Source organism: Schistocerca nitens, chromosome 12, assembly GCF_023898315.1.
Source record: "Schistocerca nitens isolate TAMUIC-IGC-003100 chromosome 12, iqSchNite1.1, whole genome shotgun sequence".
Taxonomy (NCBI): domain Eukaryota; kingdom Metazoa; phylum Arthropoda; class Insecta; order Orthoptera; family Acrididae; genus Schistocerca; species Schistocerca nitens.
The window spans coordinates 60,035,399-60,058,844 of NC_064625.1; positions in this window are offsets into that span (position 1 = coordinate 60,035,399).

The following is a 23,446-nucleotide window of genomic DNA, read 5'->3' on the forward strand; positions in this document are numbered from 1 at the left end:
CAAACCGACCAATAATTCAATAATCGATAACTAAAACTAATCTTACTGGGCGATTGCATCAACTTAGATACTTCTCCTGTGTTCTACTGTGCTGCTTGTATTGTCCCCACATACCGCAGCACGCGACAAGGGCTGGCAGACCATAAATGTAACCGTTTCAGAGAGAAATGCGACCAATGTGACGATCTCGCGTTATATCGATTCGATGGTGAATGACGAAACACGGAGATTTTCTAAGGTTTTTACTACATATTAACACTTTTCACATTTTCTCGTGTTACGTGGCTGCCAGTCCTCGGTTCATGCAAAATCTTAAGGTCCTCGGTCATGTCCAAGGCACCAAACCGACCAATAATTCATTAATCGATAACTAAAACTATAAATGTAGCTCTTCTTACTGGGCGATTGCATCAACTTAGATGCTTCTCCTGTGTTCTACTGTGCTGCTTGTATTGTCCCCACATACCGCATCACGCGACAAGGGCTGGCAGACCATAAATGTAACCGTTTCAGAGAGAAATGCGACCAATGTGACGATCTCGCGTTATATCGATTCGATGGTGAATGACGAAACACGGAGATTTTCTAAGGTTTTTACTACATATTAACACTTTTCACATTTTCTCGTGTTACGTGGCTGCCAGTCCCCGGTTCATGTAAAATCTTAAAGTCCTAGGTCATGTCCAAGGCACCAAACCGACCAATAATTCAATAATCGATAACTAAAACTATAAATGTAGCTCTTCTTACTGGGCGATTGCATCAACTTAGATGCTTCTCCTGTGTTCTACTGTGCTGCTTGTATTGTCCCCACATACCGCAGCACGCGACAAGGGCTGGCAGACCATAAATGTAACCGTTTCAGAGAGAAATGCGACCAATGTGACGATCTCGCGTTATATCGATTCGATGGTGAATGACGAAACACCGAGATTTTCTAAGGTTTTTACTACATATTAACACTTTTCACATTTTCACGTGTTTCGTGGCTGCCAGTCCTCGGTTCATGCAAAATCTTAAGTTCCTCGGTCATGTCCAAGGCACCAAACCGACCAATAAATCAATAATCGATAACTAAAACTATAAATGTAGCTCTTCTTACTGGGTGATTGCATCAACTTAGATGCTTCTCCTGTGTTCTACTGTGCTGCTTGTATTGTCCCCACATACCGCAGCACGCGACAAAGGCTGGCAGACCATAAATGTAACCGTTTCAGAGAGAAATGCGACCAATGTGACGATCTCGCGTTATATCGATTCGATGGTGAATGACGAAACACGGAGATTTTCTAAGGTTGTTACTACATATTAACACTTTTCACTTTTTCTCGTGTTACGTGGCTGCCAGTCCTCGGTTCATGTAAAATCTTAAGGTCCTCGGTCATGTCCAAGGCACCAAACCGACCAATAATTCAATAATCGATAACTAAAACTATAAATGTAGCTCTTCTTACTGGGCGATTGCATCAACTTAGATTCTCCTCCTGTGTTCAACTGTGCTGCTTGTATTGTCTCCACATAACCCAGCACGCGACAAGGGCTGGCAGACCATAAATGTAACCGTTTCAGAGAGAAATGCGACCAATGTGACGATCTCGCGTTATATCGATTCGATGGTGAATGACGAAACACGGAGATTTTCTAAGGTTCTTACTACATATTAACACTTTTCACATTTTCTCGTGTTACGTGGCTGCCAGTCCTCGGTTCATGTAAAATCTTAAGGTGCTCGGTCATGTCCAAGGCACCAAACCGACCAATAATTCAATAATCGATAACTAAAACTAATCTTACTGGGCGATTGCATCAACTTAGATGCTTCTCCTGTGTTCTACTGTGCTGCTTGTATTGTCCCCACATACCGCAGCACGCGACAAGGGCTGGCAGACCATAAATGTAACCGTTTCAGAGAGAAATGCGACCAATGTGACGATCTCGCGTTATATCGATTCGATGGTGAATGACGAAACACGGAGATTTTCTAAGGTTTTTACTACATATTAACACTTTTCACATTTTCTCGTGTTACGTGGCTGCCAGTCCTCGGTTCATGCAAAATCTTAAGGTCCTCGGTCATGTCCAAGGCACCAAACCGACCAATAATTCATTAATCGATAACTAAAACTATAAATGTAGCTCTTCTTACTGGGCGATTGCATCAACTTAGATGCTTCTCCTGTGTTCTACTGTGCTGCTTGTATTGTCCCCACATAACCCAGCACGCGACAAGGGCTGGCAGACCATAAATGTAACCGTTTCAGAGAGAAATGCGACCAATGTGACGATCTCGCGTTATATCGATTCGATGGTGAATGACGAAACACGGAGATTTTCTAAGGTTTTTACTACATATTAACACTTTTCACATTTTCTCGTGTTACGTGGCTGCCAGTCCCCGGTTCATGTAAAATCTTAAAGTCCTAGGTCATGTCCAAGGCACCAAACCGACCAATAATTCAATAATCGATAACTAAAACTATAAATGTAGCTCTTCTTACTGGGCGATTGCATCAACTTAGATGCTTCTCCTGTGTTCTACTGTGCTGCTTGTATTGTCCCCACATACCGCAGCACGCGACAAGGGCTGGCAGACCATAAATGTAACCGTTTCAGAGAGAAATGCGACCAATGTGACGATCTCGCGTTATATCGATTCGATGGTGAATGACGAAACACCGAGATTTTCTAAGGTTTTTACTACATATTAACACTTTTCACATTTTCACGTGTTTCGTGGCTGCCAGTCCTCGGTTCATGCAAAATCTTAAGTTCCTCGGTCATGTCCAAGGCACCAAACCGACCAATAAATCAATAATCGATAACTAAAACTATAAATGTAGCTCTTCTTACTGGGTGATTGCATCAACTTAGATGCTTCTCCTGTGTTCTACTGTGCTGCTTGTATTGTCCCCACATACCGCAGCACGCGACAAAGGCTGGCAGACCATAAATGTAACCGTTTCAGAGAGAAATGCGACCAATGTGACGATCTCGCGTTATATCGATTCGATGGTGAATGACGAAACACGGAGATTTTCTAAGGTTGTTACTACATATTAACACTTTTCACTTTTTCTCGTGTTACGTGGCTGCCAGTCCTCGGTTCATGTAAAATCTTAAGGTCCTCGGTCATGTCCAAGGCACCAAACCGACCAATAATTCAATAATCGATAACTAAAACTATAAATGTAGCTCTTCTTACTGGGCGATTGCATCAACTTAGATTCTCCTCCTGTGTTCAACTGTGCTGCTTGTATTGTCTCCACATAACCCAGCACGCGACAAGGGCTGGCAGACCATAAATGTAACCGTTTCAGAGAGAAATGCGACCAATGTGACGATCTCGCGTTATATCGATTCGATGGTGAATGACGAAACACGGAGATTTTCTAAGGTTCTTACTACATATTAGCACTTTTCACATTTTCTCGTGTTACGTGGCTGCCAGTCCTCGGTTCATGTAAAATCTTAAGGTGCTCGGTCATGTCCAAGGCACCAAACCGACCAATAATTCAATAATCGATAACTAAAACTATAAATGTAGCTCTTCTTACTGGGCGATTGCATCAACTTAGATGCTTCTCCTGTGTTCTACTGTGCTGCTTGTATTGTCCCCACATACCGCAGCACGCGACAAGGGCTGGAAGACCATAAATGTAACCGTTTCAGAGAGAAATGCGACCAAAGTGACGATCTCGCGTTATATCGATTCGATGGTGAATGACGAAACACGGAGATTTTCTAAGGTTTTTACTACATATTAACACTTTTCACATTTTCTCGTGTTACGTGGCTGCCAGTCCTCGGTTCATGCAAAATCTTAAGGTCCTCGGTCATGTCCAAGGCACCAAACCGACCAATAATTCAGTAATCGATAACTAAAACTATAAATGTAGCTCTTCTTACTGGGCGATTGCATCAACTTAGATGCTTCTCCTGTGTTCTACTGTGCTGCTTGTATTGTACCCACATACCGCAGCACGCGACAAGGGCTGGCAGACCATAAATGTAACCGTTTCAGAGAGAAATGCGGACAATGTGACGATCTCGCGTTATATCGATTCGATGGTGAATGACGAAACACGGAGATTTTCTAAGGTTTTTACTACATATTAACACTTTTCACATTTTCTCGTGTTACGTGGCTGCCAGTCCTCGGTTCATGCAAAATCTTAAGGTCCTCGGTCATGTCCAAGGCACCAAACCGACCAATAATTCAATAATCGATAACTAAAACTATAAATGTAGCGCTTCTTACTGGGCGATTGCATCAACTTAGATGCTTCTCCTGTGTTCTACTGTGCTGCTTGTATAGTCCCCACATAACCCAGCACGCGACAAGGGCGGGCAGACCATAAATGTAACCGTTTCAGAGAGAAATGCGGACAATGTGACGATCTCGCGTTATATCGATTCGATGGTGAATGACGAAACACGGAGATTTTCTAAGGTTTTTACTACATATTAACACTTTTCACATTTTCTCGTGTTACGTGGCTGCCAGTCCTCGGTTCATGCAAAATCTTAAGGTCATCGGTCATGTCCAAGGCACCAAACCGACCAATAATTCAATAATCGATAACTAAATCTATAAATGTAGCTCTTCTTACTGGGCGATTGCATCAACTTAGATGCTTCTCCTGTGTTCCACTGTGCTGCTTGTATTGTCCCCACATACCGCAGCACGCGACAAGGGCTGGCAGACCATAAATGTAACCGTTTCAGAGAGAAATGCGACCAATGTGACGATCTCGCGTTATATCGATTCGATGGTGAATGACGAAACACGGAGATTTTCTAAGGTTTTTACTACATATTAACACTTTTCACATTTTCTCGTGTTACGTTGCTGCCAGTCCTCGGTTCATGTAAAATCTTAAGGTCCTAGGTCATGTCCAAGGCACCAAACCGACCAATAATTCAATAATCGATAACTAAAACTATAAATGTAGCTCTTCTTACTGGGCGATTGCATCAACTTAGATGCTTCTCCTGTGTTCTACTGTGCTGCTTGTATTGTCCCCACATACCGCAGCACGCGACAAGGGCTGGCAGACCATAAATGTAACCGTTTCAGAGAGAAATGCGACCAATGTGACGATCTCGCGTTATATCGATTCGATGGTGAATGACGAAACACGGAGATTTTCTAAGGTTTTTACTACATATTAACACTTTTCACATTTTCTCGTGTTACGTGGCTGCCAGTCCTCGGTTCATGCAAAATCTTAAGGTCCTCGGTCATGTCCAAGGCACCAAACCGACCAATAATTCAGTAATCGATAACTAAAACTATAAATGTAGCTCTTCTTACTGGGCGATTGCATCAACTTAGATGCTTCTCCTTTGTTCTACTGTGCTGCTTGTATTGTCCCCACATACCGCAGCACGCGACAAGGGCTGGCAGACCATAAATGTAACCGTTTCAGAGAGAAATGCGACCAATGTGACGATCTCGCGTTATATCGATTCGATGGTGAATGACGAAACACGGAGATTTTCTAAGGTTTTTACTACATATTAACACTTTTCACATTTTCTCGTATTACGTGGCTGCCAGTCCTCGGTTCATGCAAAATCTTAAGGTCCTCGGTCATGTCGAAGGCACCAAACCGACCAATAATTCAATAATCGATAACTAAAACTATAAATGTAGCTCTTCTTACTGGGCGATTGCATCAACTTAGATGCTTCTCCTGTGTTCTACTGTGATGCTTGTATTGTCCCCACATACCGCAGCACGCGACAAGGGCTGGCAGACCATAAATGTAACCGTTTCAGAGAGAAATGCGACCAATGTGACGATCTCGCGTTATATCGATTCGATGGTGAATGACGAAACACGGAGATTTTCTAAGGTTTTTACTACATATTAACACTTTCACATTTTCTCGTGTTACGTGGCTGCCAGTCCTCGGTTCATGCAAAATCTTAAGGTCCTAGGTCATGTCCAAGGCACCAAACCGACCAATAATTCAATAATCGATAAATAAAACTATAAATGTAACTCTTCCTACTGGGCGATTGCATCAACTTAGATGCTTCTCCTGTGTTCTACTGTGCTGCTTGTATTGTCCCCACATACCGCAGCACGCGACAAGGGCTGGCAGACCATAAATGTAACCGTTTCAGAGAGAAATGCGACCAATGTGACGATCTCGCGTTATATCGATTCGATGGTGAATGACGAAACACGGAGATTTTGTAAGGTTTTTACTACATATTAACACTTTTCACATTTTCTCGTGTTACGAGGCTGCCAGTCCTCGGTTCATGCAGAATCTTAAGGTCCTCGGTCATGTCCAAGGCACCAAACCGACCAATAATTCAATAATCGATAACTAAAACTATAAATGTAGCTCTTCTTACTGGGCGATTGCATCAACTTAGATGCTTCTCCTGTGTTCTACTGTGCTGCCAGTCCTCGGTCCATGCAAAATCTTAAGGTCCTAGGTCATGTCCAAGGCACCAAACCGACCAATAATTCAATAATCGATAACTAAAACTATAAATGTAGCTCTTCTTACTGGGCGATTGCATCAACTTAGATGCTTCTCCTGTGTTCTACTGTGCTGCTTGTATTGTCCCCACATACCGTAGCACGCGACAAGGGCTGGCAGACCATAAATGTAACCGTTTCAGAGAGAAATGCGACCAATGTGACGATCTCACGTTATATCGATTCGATGGTGAATGACGAAACACGGAGATTTTCTAAGATTTTTACTACATATTAACACTTTTCACATTTTCTCGTGTTACGTGGCTGCCAGTCCTCGGTTCATGCAAAATCTTAAGGTCCTCGGTCATGTCCAAGGCACAAAACCGACCAATAATTCAATAATCGATAGCTAAAACTATAAATGTAGCTCTTCTTACTGGGCGATTGCATCAACTTAGATGCTTCTCCTGTGTTCTACTGTGCTGCTTGTATTGTCCCCACATACCGCAGCACGCGACAAGGGCTGGCAGACCATAAATGTAACCGTTTCAGAGAGAAATGCGACCAATGTGACGATCTCGCGTTATATCGATTCGATGGTGAATGACGAAACACGGAGATTTTCTAAGGTTTTTACTACATATTAACACTTTTCACATTTTCTCGTGTTACGTGGCTGCCAGTCCTCGGTTCATGCAAAATCTAAGGTCCTCGGTCATGTCCAAGGCACCAAACCGACCAATAATTCAATAATCGATAACTAAAACTATAAATGTAGCTCTTCTTACTGGGCGATTGCATCAACTTAGATGCTTCTCCTGTGTTCTACTGTGCTGCTTGTATTGTCCCCACATACCGCAGCACGCGACAAGGGCTGGCAGACCATAAATGTAACCGTTTCAGAGAGAAATGCGACCAATGTGACGATCTCGCGTTATATCGATTCGATGGTGAATGACGAAACACGGAGATTTTCTAAGGTTTTTACTACATATTAACACTTTTCACATTTTCTCGTGTTACGTGGCTGCCAGTCCTCGGTTCATGCAAAATCTTAAGGTCCTCGGTCATGTCCAAGGCACCAAACCGACCAATAATTCAGTAATCGATAACTAAAACTATAAATGTAGCTCTTCTTACTGGGCGATTGCATCAACTTAGATGCTTCTCCTGTGTTCTACTGTGCTGCTTGTATTGTCCCCACATACCGCAGCACGCGACAAGGGCTGGCAGACCATAAATGTAACCGTTTCAGAGAGAAATGCGACCAATGTGACGATCTCGCGTTATATCGTTTCGATGGTGAATGACGAAACACGGAGATTTTCTAAGGTTTTTACTACATATTAACACTTTTCACATTTTCTCGTGTTTCGTGGCTGCCAGTCCTCCGTTCATGCAAAATCTTAAGGTCCTCGGTCATGTCCAAGGCACCAAACCGACCAATAATTCAATAATCGATAACTAAAACTATAAATGTAGCTCTTCCTACTGGGCGATTGCATCAACTTAGATGCTTCTCCTGTGTTCTACTGTGCTGCTTGTATTGTCCCCACATACAGCAGCACGCGACAAGGGCTGGCAGACCATAAATGTAACCGTTTCAGAGAGAAATGCGACCAATGTGACGATCTCGCGTTATAGCGATTCGATGGTGAATGACGAAACACGGAGATTTTCTAAGGTTTTTACTACATATTAACACTTTTCACATTTTCTCGTGTTACGTGGCTGCCAGTCCTCGGTTCATGTAAAATCTTAAGGTCCTCGGTCATGTCCAAGGCACCAAACCGACCAATAATTCGATAATCGATAACTAAAACTATAAATGTAGCTCTTCTTACTGGGCGATTGCATCAACTTAGGTGCTTCTCCTGTGTTCTACTGTGCTGCTTGTATTGTCCCCACATACCGCAGCACGCGACAAGGGCTGGCAGACCATAAATGTAACCGTTTCAGAGAGAAATGCGACCAATGTGACGATCTCGCGTTATATCGATTCGATGGTGAATGACGAAACACGGAGATTTTCTAAGGTTTTTACTACATATTAACACTTTTCACATTTTCTCGTGTTACGTGGCTGCCAGTCCTCGGTTCATGCAAAATCTTAAGGTCCTAGGTCATGTCCAAGGCACCAAACCGACCAATAATTCAATAATCGATAACTAAAACTATAAATGTAGCTCTTCTTACTGGGCGATTGCATCAACTTAGATGCTTCTCCTGTGTTCTACTGTGCTGCTTGTATTATCCCCACATAACCCAGCACGCGACAAGGGCTGGCAGACCATAAATGTAACCGTTTCAGAGAGAAATGTGACCAATGTGACGATCTCGCGTTATATCGATTCGATGGTGAATGACGAAACACGGAGATTTTCTAAGATTTTTACTACATATTAACACTTTTCACATTTTCTCGTGTTACGTGGCTGCCAGTCCTCGGTTCATGCAAAATCTTAAGGTCCTCGGTCATGTCCAAGGCACCAAACCGACCAATAATTCAATAATCGATAACTAAAACTATAAATGTAGCTCTTCTTACTGGGCGATTGCATCAACTTAGATGCTTCTCCTGTGTTCTACTGTGCTGCTTGTATTGTCCCCACATACCGCAGCACGCGACAAGGGCTGGCAGACCATAAATGTAACCGTTTCAGAGAGAAATGCGACCAATGTGACGATCTCGCGTTATATCGATTCGATGGTGAATGACGAAACACGGAGATTTTCTAAGGTTTTTACTACATATTAACACTTTTCACATTTTCTCGTGTTACGTGGCTGCCAGTCCTCGGTTCATGCAAAATCTAAGGTCCTCGGTCATGTCCAAGGCACCAAACCGACCAATAATTCAATAATCGATAACTAAAACTATAAATGTAGCTCTTCTTACTGGGCGATTGCATCAACTTAGATGCTTCTCCTGTGTTCTACTGTGCTGCTTGTATTGTCCCCACATACCGCAGCACGCGACAAGGGCTGGCAGACCATAAATGTAACCGTTTCAGAGAGAAATGCGACCAATGTGACGATCTCGCGTTATATCGATTCGATGGTGAATGACGAAACACGGAGATTTTCTAAGATTTTTACTACATATTAACACTTTTCACATTTTCTCGTGTTACGTGGCTGCCAGTCCTCGGTTCATGCAAAATCTTAAGGTCCTCGGTCATGTCCAAGGCACCAAACCGACCAATAATTCAATAATCGATAACTAAAACTATAAATGTAGCTCTTCTTACTGGGCGATTGCATCAACTTAGATGCTTCTCCTGTGTTCTACTGTGCTGCTTGTATTGTCCCCACATACCGCAGCACGCGACAAGGGCTGGCAGACCATAAATGTAACCGTTTCAGAGAGAAATGCGACCAATGTGACGATCTCACGTTATATCGATTCGATGGTGAATGACGAAACACGGAGATTTTCTAAGGTTTTTACTACATATTAACACTTTTCACATTTTCTCGTGTTACGTGGCTGCCAGTCCTCGGTTCATGCAAAATCTAAGGTCCTCGGTCATGTCCAAGGCACCAAACCGACCAATAATTCAATAATCGATAACTAAAACTATAAATGTAGCTCTTCTTACTGGGCGATTGCATCAACTTAGATGCTTCTCCTGTGTTCTACTGTGCTGCTTGTATTGTCCCCACATACCGCAGCACGCGACAAGGGCTGGCAGACCATAAATGTAACCGTTTCAGAGAGAAATGCGACCAATGTGACGATCTCGCGTTATATCGATTCGATGGTGAATGACGAAACACGGAGATTTTCTAAGGTTTTTACTACATATTAACACTTTTCACATTTTCTCGTGTTACGTGGCTGCCAGTCCTCGGTTCATGCAAAATCTTAAGGTCCTCGGTCATGTCCAAGGCACCAAACAGACCAATAATTCAGTAATCGATAACTAAAACTATAAATGTAGCTCTTCTTACTGGGCGATTGCATCAACTTAGATGCTTCTCCTGTGTTCTACTGTGCTGCTTGTATTGTCCCCACATACCGTAGCACGCGACAAGGGCTGGCAGACCGTAAATGTAACCGTTTCAGAGAGAAATGCGACCAATGTGACGATCTCGCGTTATATCGATTCGATGGTGAATGACGAAACACGGAGATTTTCTAAGGTTTTTACTACATATTAACACTTTTCACATTTTCTCGTGTTTCGTGGCTGCCAGTCCTCCGTTCATGCAAAATCTTAAGGTCCTCGGTCATGTCCAAGGCACCAAACCGACCAATAATTCAATAATCGATAACTAAAACTATAAATGTAGCTCTTCTTACTGGGCGATTGCATCAACTTAGATGCTTCTCCTGTGTTCTACTGTGCTGCTTGTATTGTCCCCACATACCGCAGCACGCGACAAGGGCTGGCAGACCATAAATGTAACCGTTTCAGAGAGAAATGCGACCAATGTGACGATCTCGCGTTATATCGATTCGATGGTGAATGACGAAACACGGAGATTTTCTAAGGTTTTTACTACATATTAACACTTTTCACATTTTCTCGTGTTACGTTGCTGCCAGTCCTCGGTTCATGTAAAATCTTAAGGTCCTCGGTCATGTCCAAGGCACCAAACCGACCAATAATTCGATAATCGATAACTAAAACTATAAATGTAGCTCTTCTTACTGGGCGATTGCATCAACTTAGATGCTTCTCCTGTGTTCTACTGTGATGCTTGTATTGTCCCCACATACCGCAGCACGCGACAAGGGCTGGCAGACCATAAATGTAACCGTTTCAGAGAGAAATGCGACCAATGTGACGATCTCGCGTTATATCGATTCGATGGTGAATGACGAAACACGGAGATTTTCTAAGGTTTTTACTACATATTAACACTTTTCACATTTTCTCGTGTTACGTGGCTGCCAGTCCTCGGTCCATGTAAAATCTTAAGGTCCTAGGTCATGTCCAAGGCACCAAACCGACCAATAATTCAATAATCGATAACTAAAACTATAAATGTAGCTCTTCTTACTGGGCGATTGCATCAACTTAGATGCTTCTCCTGTGTTCTACTGTGCTGCTTGTATTATCCCCACATAACCCAGCACGCGACAAGGGCTGGCAGACCATAAATGTAACCGTTTCAGAGAGAAATGCGACCAATGTGACGATCTCGCGTTATATCGATTCGATGGTGAATGACGAAACACGGAGATTTTCTAAGGTTTTTACTACATATTAACACTTTTCACATTTTCTCGTGTTACGTGGCTGCCAGTCCTCGGTTCATGCAAAATCTTAAGGTCCTCGGTCATGTCCAAGGCACCAAACCGACCAATAATTCAATAATCGATAACTAAAACTATAAATGTAGCTCTTCTTACTGGGCGATTGCATCAACTTAGATGCTTCTCCTGTGTTCTACTGTGCTGCTTGTATTGTCCCCACATACCGCAGCACGCGACAAGGGCTGGCAGACCATAAATGTAACCGTTTCAGAGAGAAATGCGACCAATGTGACGATCTCGCGTTATATCGATTCGATGGTGAATGACGAAACACGGAGATTTTCTAAGGTTTTTACTACATATTAACACTTTTCACATTTTCTCGTGTTACGTGGCTGCCAGTCCTCGGTTCATGCAAAATCTTAAGGTCCTCGGTCATGTCCAAGGCACCAAACCGACCAATAATTCAATAATCGATAACTAAAACTATAAATGTAGCTCTTCTTACTGGGCGATTGCATCAACTTAGATGCTTCTCCTGTGTTCTACTGTGATGCTTGTATTGTCCCCACATACCGCAGCACGCGACAAGGGCTGGCAGACCATAAATGTAACCGTTTCAGAGAGAAATGCGACCAATGTGACGATCTCGCGTTATATCGATTCGATGGTGAATGACGAAAAACCGAGATTTTCTAAGGTTTTTACTACATATTAACACTTTTCACATTTTCTCGTGTTTCGTGGCTGCCAGTCCTCGGTTCATGCAAAATCTTAAGGTCCTCGGTCATGTCCAAGGCACCAAACCGACCAATAATTCAATAATCGATAACTAAAACTATAAATGTAGCTCTTCTTACTGGGCGATTGCATCAACTTAGATGCTTCTCCTGTGTTCTACTGTGCTGCTTGTATTGTCCCCACATACCGCAGCACGCGACAAGGGCTGGCAGACCATAAATGTAACCGTTTCAGAGAGAAATGCGACCAATGTGACGATCTCGCGTTATATCGATTCGATGGTGAATGACGAAACACGGAGATTTTCTAAGGTTTTTACTACATATTAACACTTTTCACATTTTCTCGTGTTACGTGGCTGCCAGTCCTCGGTCCATGTAAAATCTTAAGGTCCTAGGTCATGTCCAAGGCACCAAACCGACCAATAATTCAATAATCGATAACTAAAACTATAAATGTAGCTCTTCTTACTGGGCGATTGCATCAACTTAGATGCTTCTCCTGTGTTCTACTGTGCTGCTTGTATTATCCCCACATAACCCAGCACGCGACAAGGGCTGGCAGACCATAAATGTAACCGTTTCAGAGAGAAATGCGACCAATGTGACGATCTCGCGTTATATCGATTCGATGGTGAATGACGAAACACGGAGATTTTCTAAGGTTTTTACTACATATTAAAACTTTTCACATTTTCTCGTGTTACGTGGCTGCCAGTCCTCGGTTCATGCAAAATCTTAAGGTCCTCGGTCATGTCCAAGGCACCAAACCGACCAATAATTCAATAATCGATAACTAAAACTATAAATGTAGCTCTTCTTACTGGGCGATTGCATCAACTTAGATGCTTCTCCTGTGTTCTACTGTGCTGCTTGTATTGTCCCCACATACCGCAGCACGCGACAAGGGCTGGCAGACCATAAATGTAACCGTTTCAGAGAGAAATGCGACCAATGTGACGATCTCGCGTTATATCGATTCAATGGTGAATGACGAAACACGGAGATTTTCTAAGGTTTTTACTACATATTAACACTTTTCACATTTTCTCGTGTTACGTGGCTGCCAGTCCTCGGTTCATGCAAAATCTTAAAGTCCTCGGTCATGTCCAAGGCACCAAACCGACCAATAATTCAATAATCGATAACTAAAACTATAAATGTAGCTCTTCTTACTGGGCGATTGCATCAACTTAGATGCTTCTCCTGTGTTCTACTGTGCTGCTTGTATTGTCCCCACATACCGCAGCATGCGACAAGGGCTGGCAGACCATAAATGTAACCGTTTCAGAGAGAAATGCGACCAATGTGACGATCTCGCGTTATATCGATTCGATGGTGAATGACGAAACACGGAGATTTTCTAAGGTTTTTACTACATATTAAAACTTTTCACATTTTCTCGTGTTACGTGGCTGCCAGTCCTCGGTTCATGTAAAATCTTAAGGTCCTCGGTCATGTCCAAGGCACCAAACCGACCAATAATTCAATAATCGATAACTAAAACTATAAATGTAGCTCTTCTTACTGGGCGATTGCATCAACTTAGATGCTTCTCCTGTGTTCTACTGTGCTGCTTGTTTTGTCCCCACATACCGCAGCACGCGACAAGGGCTGGCAGACCATAAATGTAACCGTTTCAGAGAGAAATGCGACCGATGTGACGATCTCGCGTTATATCGATTCGATGGTGAATGACGAAACACGGAGATTTTCTAAGGTTTTTACTACATATTAACACTTTTCACATTTTCTCGTGTTACGTGGCTGCCAGTCCTCGGTTCATGCAAAATCTTAAGGTCCTCGGTCATGTCCAAGGCACCAAACCGACTAATAATTCAATAATCGATAACTAAAACTATAAATGTAGCTCTTCTTACTGGGCGATTGCATCAACTTAGATTCTCCTCCTGTGTTCAACTGTGCTGCTTGTATTGTCTCCACATAACCCAGCACGCGACAAGGGCTGGCAGACCATAAATGTAACCGTTTCAGAGAGAAATGCGACCAATGTGACGATCTCGCGTTATATCGATTCGATGGTGAATGACGAAACACGGAGATTTTCTAAGGTTTTTACTACATATTAACACTTTTCACATTTTCTCGTGTTACGTGGCTGCCAGTCCTCGGTTCATGCAAAATCTTAAGGTCCTCGGTCATGTCCAAGGCACCAAACCGACCAATAATTCAATAATCGATAACTATAAATGTAGCTCTTCTTACTGGGCGATTGCATCAACTTAGATGCTTCTCCTGTGTTCTACTGTGCTGCTTGTATTGTCCCCACATACCGCAGCACGCGACAAGGGCTGGCAGACCATAAATGTAACCGTTTCAGAGAGAAATGCGACCAATATGACGATCTCGCGTTATATCGATTCGATGGTGAATGACGAAACACGGAGATTTTCTAAGGTTTTTACTACATATTAACACTTTTCACATTTTCTCGTGTTACGTGGCTGCCAGTCCTCGGTTCATGTAAAATCTTAAGGTCCTCGGTCATGTCCAAGGCACCAAACCGACCAATAATTCAATAATCGATAACTAAAACTATAAATGTAGCTCTTCTTACTGGGCGATTGCATCAACTTAGATGCTTCTCCTGTGTTCTACTGTGCTGCTTGTATTGTCCCCACATACCGCAGCACGCGACAAGGGCTGGCAGACCATAAATGTAACCGTTTCAGAGAGAAATGCGACCAATGTGACGATCTCGCGTTATATCGATTCGATGGTGAATGACGAAACACGGAGATTTTCTAAGGTTTTTACTACATATTAACACTTTTGACATTTTCTCGTGTTACGTGGCTGCCAGTCCTCGGTTCATGTAAAATCATAAGGTCCTCGGTCATGTCCAAGGCACCAAACCGACCAATAATTCGATAATCGATAACTAAAACTATAAATGTAGCTCTTCTTACTGGGCGATTGCATCAACTTAGATGCTTCTCCTGTGTTCTACTGTGCTGCTTGTATTGTCCCCACATACAACTCCACGCGACAAGGGCTGGCAGACCATAAATGTAGCCGTTTCAGAGAGAAATGCGACCAATGTGACGATCTCGCGTTATATCGATTCGATGGTGAATGACGAAACACGGAGATTTTCTAAGGTTTTTACTACATATTAACACTTTTCACATTTTCTCGTGTTACGTGGCTGCCAGTCCTCGGTTCATGCAAAATCTTAAGGTCCTCGGTCATGTCCAAGGCACCAAACCGACCAATAATTCAATAATCGATAATAAAAACTATAAATGTAGCTCTCCTTACTGGGCGATTGCATCAACTTAGATGCATCTCCTGTGTTCTACTGTGCTGCTTGTATTGTCCCCACATACCGCAGCACGCGACAAGGGCTGGCAGACCATAAATGTAACCGTTTCAGAGAGAAATGCGACCAATGTGACGATCTCGCGTTATATCGATTCGATGGTGAATGACGAAACACCGAGAGTTTCTAAGGTTTTTACTACATATTAACACTTTTCACATTTTCTCGTGTTACGTGGCTGCCAGTCCTCGGTTCATGCAAAATCTTAAGGTCCTCGCTCATGTCCAAGGCACCAAACCGACCAATAATTCAATAATCGATAAATAAAACTATAAATGTAGCTCTTCCTACTGGGCGATTGCATCAACTTAGATGCTTCTCCTGTGTTCTACTGTGCTGCTTGTATTGTCCCCACATACCGCAATACGCGACAAGGGCTGGCAGACCACAAATGTAACCGTTTCAGAGAGAAATGCGACCAATGTGACGATCTCGCGTTACAGCGATTCGATGGTGAATGACGAAACACGGAGATTTTCTAAGGTTTTTACTACATATTAACACTTTTCACATTTTCTCGTGTTACGTGGCTGCCAGTCCTCGGTTCATGCAGAATCTTAAGGTCCTCGGTCATGTCCAAGGCACCAAACCGACCAATAATTCAATAATCGATAACTAAAACTATAAATGTAGCTCTTCTTACTGGGCGATTGCATCAACTTAGATGCTTCTCCTGTGTTCTACTGTGCTGCTTGTATTGTCCCCACATACCGTAGCACGCGACAAGGGCTGGCAGACCATAAATGTAACCGTTTCAGAGAGAATTGCGACCAATGTGACGATCTCGCGTTATATCGATTCGATGGTGAATGGCGAAACACGGAGATTTTCTAAGGTTTTTACTACATATTAACACTTTTCACATTTTCTCGTGTTACGTGGCTGCCAGTCCTCGGTTCATGCAAAATCGTAAGGTCCTCGGCCATGTCCAAGGCACCAAACCGACCAATAATTCAATAATCGATAACTAAAACTATAAATGTAGCTCTTCTTACTGGGCGATTGCATCAACTTAGATGCTTGTCCTGTGTTCTACTGTGCTGCTTGTATTGTCCCCACATACCGTAGCACGCGACAAGGGCTGGCAGACCATAAATGTAACCGTTTCAGAGCGAAATGCGACCAATGTGACGATCTCGCGTTATATCGATTCGATGGTGAATGACGAAACACGGAGATTTTCTAAGGTTTTTACTACATATTAACACTTTTCACATTTTCTCGTGTTACGTGGCTGCCAGTCCTCGGTCCATGCAAAATCTTAAGGTCCTAGGTCATGTCCAAGGCGCCAAACCGACCAATAATTCAATAATCGATAACTAAAACTATAAATGTAGCTCTTCTTACTGGGCGATTGCATCAACTTAGATGCTTCTCCTGTGTTCTACTGTGCTGCTTGTATTGTCCCCACATACCGCAGCACGCGACAAGGGCTGGCAGACCATAAATGTAACCGTTTCAGAGAGAAATGCGACCAATGTGACGATCTCGCGTTATATCGATTCGATGGTGAATGACGAAACACGGAGATTTTCTAAGGTTTTTACTACATATTAACACTTTTCACATTTTCTCGTGTTACGTGGCTGCCAGTCCTCGGTTCATGCAAAATCTTAAGGTCCTCGGTCATGTCCAAGGCACCAAACCGACCAATAATTCAATAATCGATAACTAAAACTATAAATGTAGCTCTTCTTACTGGGCGATTGCATCAACTTAGATGCTTCTCCTGTGTTCTACTGTGCTGCTTGTATTGTCCCCACATACCGCAGCACGCGACAAGGGCTGGCAGACCATAAATGTAACCGTTTCAGAGAGAAATGCGACCAATATGACGATCTCGCGTTATATCGATTCGATGGTGAATGACGAAACACGGAGATTTTCTAAGGTTTTTACTACATATTAACACTTTTCACATTTTCTCGTGTTACGTGGCTGCCAGTCCTCGGTTCATGTAAAATCTTAAGGTCCTCGGTCATGTCCAAGGCACCAAACCGACCAATAATTCAATAATCGATAACTAAAACTATAAATGTAGCTCTTCTTACTGGGCGATTGCATCAACTTAGATGCTTCTCCTGTGTTCTACTGTGCTGCTTGTATTGTCCCCACATACCGCAGCACGCGACAAGGGCTGGCAGACCATAAATGTAACCGTTTCAGAGAGAAATGCGACCAATGTGACGATCTCGCGTTATATCGATTCGATGGTGAATGACGAAACACGGAGATTTTCTAAGGTTTTTACTACATATTAACACTTTTGACATTTTCTCGTGTTACGTGGCTGCCAGTCCTCGGTTCATGTAAAATCATAAGGTCCTCGGTCATGTCCAAGGCACCAAACCGACCAATAATTCGATAATCGATAACTAAAACTATAAATGTAGCTCTTCTTACTGGGCGATTGCATCAACTTAGGTGCTTCTCCTGTGTTCTACTGTGCTGCTTGTATTGTCCCCACATACCGCAGCACGCGACAAGGGCTGGCAGACCATAAATGTAACCATTTCAGAGAGAAATGCGACCAATGTGACGATCTCGCGTTATATCGATTCGATGGTGAATGACGAAACACGGAGATTTTCTAAGGTTTTTACTACATATTAACACTTTTCACATTTTCTCGTGTTACGTGGCTGCCAGTCCTCGGTCCATGCAAAATCTTAAGGTCCTAGGTCATGTCCAAGGCACCAAACCGACCAATAATTCAATAATCGATAACTAAAACTATAAATGTAGCTCTTCTTACTGGGCGATTGCATCAACTTAGATGCTTCTCCTGTGTTCTACTGTGCTGCTTGTATTGTCCCCACATAACCCAGCACGCGACAAGGGCTGGCAGACCATAAATGTAACCGTTTCAGAGAGAAATGCGACCAATGTGACGATCTCGCGTTATATCGATTCGATGGTGAATGACGAAACACGGAGATTTTCTAAGATTTTTACTACATATTAACACTTTTCACATTTTCTCGTGTTACGTGGCTGCCAGTCCTCGGTTCATGCAAAATCTTAAGGTCCTCGGTCATGTCCAAGGCACCAAACCGACCAATAATTCAATAATCGATAACTAAAACTATAAATGTAGCTTTTCTTACTGGGCGATTGCATCAACTTAGATGCTTCTCCTGTGTTCTACTGTGCTGCTTGTATTGTCCCCACATACCGCAGCACGCGACAAGGGCTGGCAGACCATAAATGTAACCGTTTCAGAGAGAAATGCGACCAATGTGACGATCTCGCGTTATATCGATTCGATGGTGAATGACGAAACACGGAGATTTTCTAAGGTTTTTACTACATATTAACACTTTTCACATTTTCTCGTGTTACGTGGCTGCCAGTCCTCGGTTCATGCAAAATCTTAAGGTCCTCGGTCATGTCCAAGGCACCAAACCGACCAATAATTCAATAATCGATAACTAAAACTGTAAATGTAGCTCTTCTTACTGGGCGATTGCATCAACTTAGATGCTTCTCCTGTGTTCTACTGTGCTGCTTGTATTGTCCCCACATACAACTCCACGCGACAAGGGCTGGCAGACCATAAATGTAGCCGTTTCAGAGAGAAATGCGACCAATGTGACGATCTCGCGTTATATCGATTCGATGGTGAATGACGAAACACGGAGATTTTCTAAGGTTTTTACTACATATTAACACTTTTCACATTTTCTCGTGTTACGTGGCTGCCAGTCCTCGGTTCATGCAAAATCTTAAGGTCCTCGGTTATGTCCAAGGCACCAAACCGACCAATAATTCAATAATCGATAACTAAAACTATAAATGTAGCTCTTCTTACTGGGCGATTGCATCAACTTAGATGCTTCTCCTGTGTTCTACTGTGCTGCTTGTATTGTCCCCACATACCGTAGCACGCGACAAGGGCTGGCAGACCATAAATGTAACCGTTTCAGAGAGAAATGCGACCAATGTGACGATCTCGCGTTATATCGATTCGATGGTGAATGACGAAACACGGAGATTTTCTAAGATTTTTACTACATATTAACACTTTTCACATTTTCTCGTGTTACGTGGCTGCCAGTCCTCGGTTCATGCAAAATCTTAAGGTCCTCGGTCATGTCCAAGGCACCAAACCGACCAATAATTCAATAATCGATAACTAAAACTATAAATGTAGCTTTTCTTACTGGGCGATTGCATCAACTTAGATGCTTCTCCTGTGTTCTACTGTGCTGCTTGTATTGTCCCCACATACCGCAGCACGCGACAAGGGCTGGCAGACCATAAATGTAACCGTTTCAGAGAGAAATGCGACCAATGTGACGATCTCGCGTTATATCGATTCGATGGTGAATGACGAAACACGGAGATTTTCTAAGGTTTTTACTACATATTAACACTTTTCACATTTTCTCGTGTTACGTGGCTGCCAGTCCTCGGTTCATGCAAAATCTTAAGGTCCTCGGTCATGTCCAAGGCACCAAACCGACCAATAATTCAATAATCGATAACTAAAACTGTAAATGTAGCTCTTCTTACTGGGCGATTGCATCAACTTAGATGCTTCTCCTGTGTTCTACTGTGCTGCTTGTATTGTCCCCACATACAACTCCACGCGACAAGGGCTGGCAGACCATAAATGTAGCCGTTTCAGAGAGAAATGCGACCAATGTGACGATCTCGCGTTATATCGATTCGATGGTGAATGACGAAACACGGAGATTTTCTAAGGTTTTTACTACATATTAACACTTTTCACATTTTCTCGTGTTACGTGGCTGCCAGTCCTCGGTTCATGCAAAATCTTAAGGTCCTCGCTCATGTCCAAGGCACCAAACCGACCAATAATTCAATAATCGATAACTAAAACTATAAATGTAGCTCTTCTTACTGGGCGATTGCATCAACTTAGATGCTTCTCCTGTGTTCTACTGTGCTGCTTGTATTGTCCCCACATACCGTAGCACGCGACAAGGGCTGGCAGACCATAAATGTAACCGTTTCAGAGAGAATTGCGACCAATGTGACGATCTCGCGTTATATCGATTCGATGGTGAATGACGAAACACGGAGATTTTCTAAGGTTTTTACTACATATTAACACTTTTCACATTTTCTCGTGTTACGTGGCTGCCAGTCCTCGGTTCATGCAAAATCGTAAGGTCCTCGGCCATGTCCAAGGCACCAAACCGACCAATAATTCAATAATCGATAACTAAAACTATAAATGTAGCTCTTCTTACTGGGCGATTGCATCAACTTAGATGCTTCTCCTGTGTTCTACTGTGCTGCTTGTATTGTCCCCACATACCGTAGCACGCGACAAGGGCTGGCAGACCATAAATGTAACCGTTTCAGAGCGAAATGCGACCAATGTGACGATCTCGCGTTATATCGATTCGATGGTGAATGACGAAACACGGAGATTTTCTAAGGTTTTTACTACATATTAACACTTTTCACATTTTCTCGTGTTACGTGGCTGCCAGTCCTCGGTCCATGCAAAATCTTAAGGTCCTAGGTCATGTCCAAGGCGCCAAACCGACCAATAATTCAATAATCGATAACTAAAACTATAAATGTAGCTCTTCTTACTGGGCGATTGCATCAACTTAGATGCTTCTCCTGTGTTCTACTGTGCTGCTTGTATTGTCCCCACATACCGCAGCACGCGACAAGGGCTGGCAGACCATAAATGTAACCGTTTCAGAGAGAAATGCGACCAATGTGACGATCTCGCGTTATATCGATTCGATGGTGAATGACGAAACACGGAGATTTTCTAAGGTTTTTACTACATATTAACACTTTTTACATTTTCTCGTGTTACGTGGCTGCCAGTCCTCGGTTCATGCAAAATCTTAAGGTCCTCGGTCATGTCCAAGGCACCAAACCGACCAATAATTCAATAATCGATAACTAAAACTATAAATGTAGCTTTTCTTACTGGGCGATTGCATCAACTTAGATGCTTCTCCTGTGTTCTACTGTGCTGCTTGTATTGTCCCCACATACAACTCCACGCGACAAGGGCTGGCAGACCATAAATGTAGCCGTTTCAGAGAGAAATGCGACCAATGTGACGATCTCGCGTTATATCGATTCGATGGTGAATGACGAAACACGGAGATTTTCTAAGGTTTTTACTACATATTAACACTTTTCACATTTTCTCGTGTTACGTGGCTGCCAGTCCTCGGTTCATGCAAAATCTTAAGGTCCTCGGTCATGTCCAAGGCACCAAACCGACCAATAATTCAATAATCGATAACAAAAACTATATATGTAGCTCTCCTTACTGGGCGATTGCATCAACTTAGATGCATCTCCAGTGTTCTACTGTGCTGCTTGTATTGTCCCCACATACCGCAGCACGCGACAAGGGCTGGCAGACCATAAATGTAACCGTTTCAGAGAGAAATGCGACCAATGTGACGATCTCGCGTTATATCGATTCGATGGTGAATGACGAAACACCGAGATTTTCTAAGGTTTTTACTACATATTAACACTTTTCACATTTTCTCGTGTTTCGTGGCTGCCAGTCCTCGGTTCATGCAAAATCTTAAGGTCCTCGGTCATGTCCAAGGCACCAAACCGACCAATAATTCAATAATCGATAAATAAAACTATAAATGTAGCTCTTCCTACTGGGCGATTGCATCAACTTAGATGCTTCTCCTGTGTTCTACTGTGCTGCTTGTATTGTCCCCACATACCGCAGCACGCGACAAGGGCTGCCAGACCATAAATGTAACCGTTTCAGAGAGAAATGCGACCAATGTGACGATCTCGCGTTATAGCGATTCGGTGGTGAATGAGGAAACACGGAGATTTTCTAAGGTTTTTACTACATATTAACACTTTTCACATTTTCTCGTGTTACGTGGCTGCCAGTCCTCGGTTCATGCAGAATCTTAAGGTCCTCGGTCATGTCCAAGGCACCAAACCGACCAATAATTCAATAATCGATAACTAAAACTATAAATGTAGCTCTTCTTACTGGGCGATTGCATCAACTTAGATGCTTCTCCTGTGTTCTACTGTGCTGCTTGTATTGTCCCCACATACCGTAGCACGCGACAAGGGCTGGCAGACCATAAATGTAACCGTTTCAGAGAGAATTGCGACCAATGTGACGATCTCGCGTTATATCGATTCGATGGTGAATGACGAAACACGGAGATTTTCTAAGGTTTTTACTACATATTAACACTTTTCACATTTTCTCGTGTTACGTGGCTGCCAGTCCTCGGTTCATGCAAAATCGTAAGGTCCTCGGCCATGTCCAAGGCACCAAACCGACCAATAATTCAATAATCGATAACTAAAACTATAAATGTAGCTCTTCTTACTGGGCGATTGCATCAACTTAGATGCTTCTCCTGTGTTCTACTGTGCTGCTTGTATTGTCCCCACATACCGTAGCACGCGACAAGGGCTGGCAGACCATAAATGTAACCGTTTCAGAGCGAAATGCGACCAATGTGACGATCTCGCGTTATATCGATTCGATGGTGAATGACGAAACACGGAGATTTTCTAAGGTTTTTACTACATATTAACACTTTTCACATTTTCTCGTGTTACGTGGCTGCCAGTCCTCGGTCCATGCAAAATCTTAAGGTCCTAGGTCATGTCCAAGGCGCCAAACCGACCAATAATTCAATAATCGATAACTAAAACTATAAATGTAGCTCTTCTTACTGGGCGATTGCATCAACTTAGATGCTTCTCCT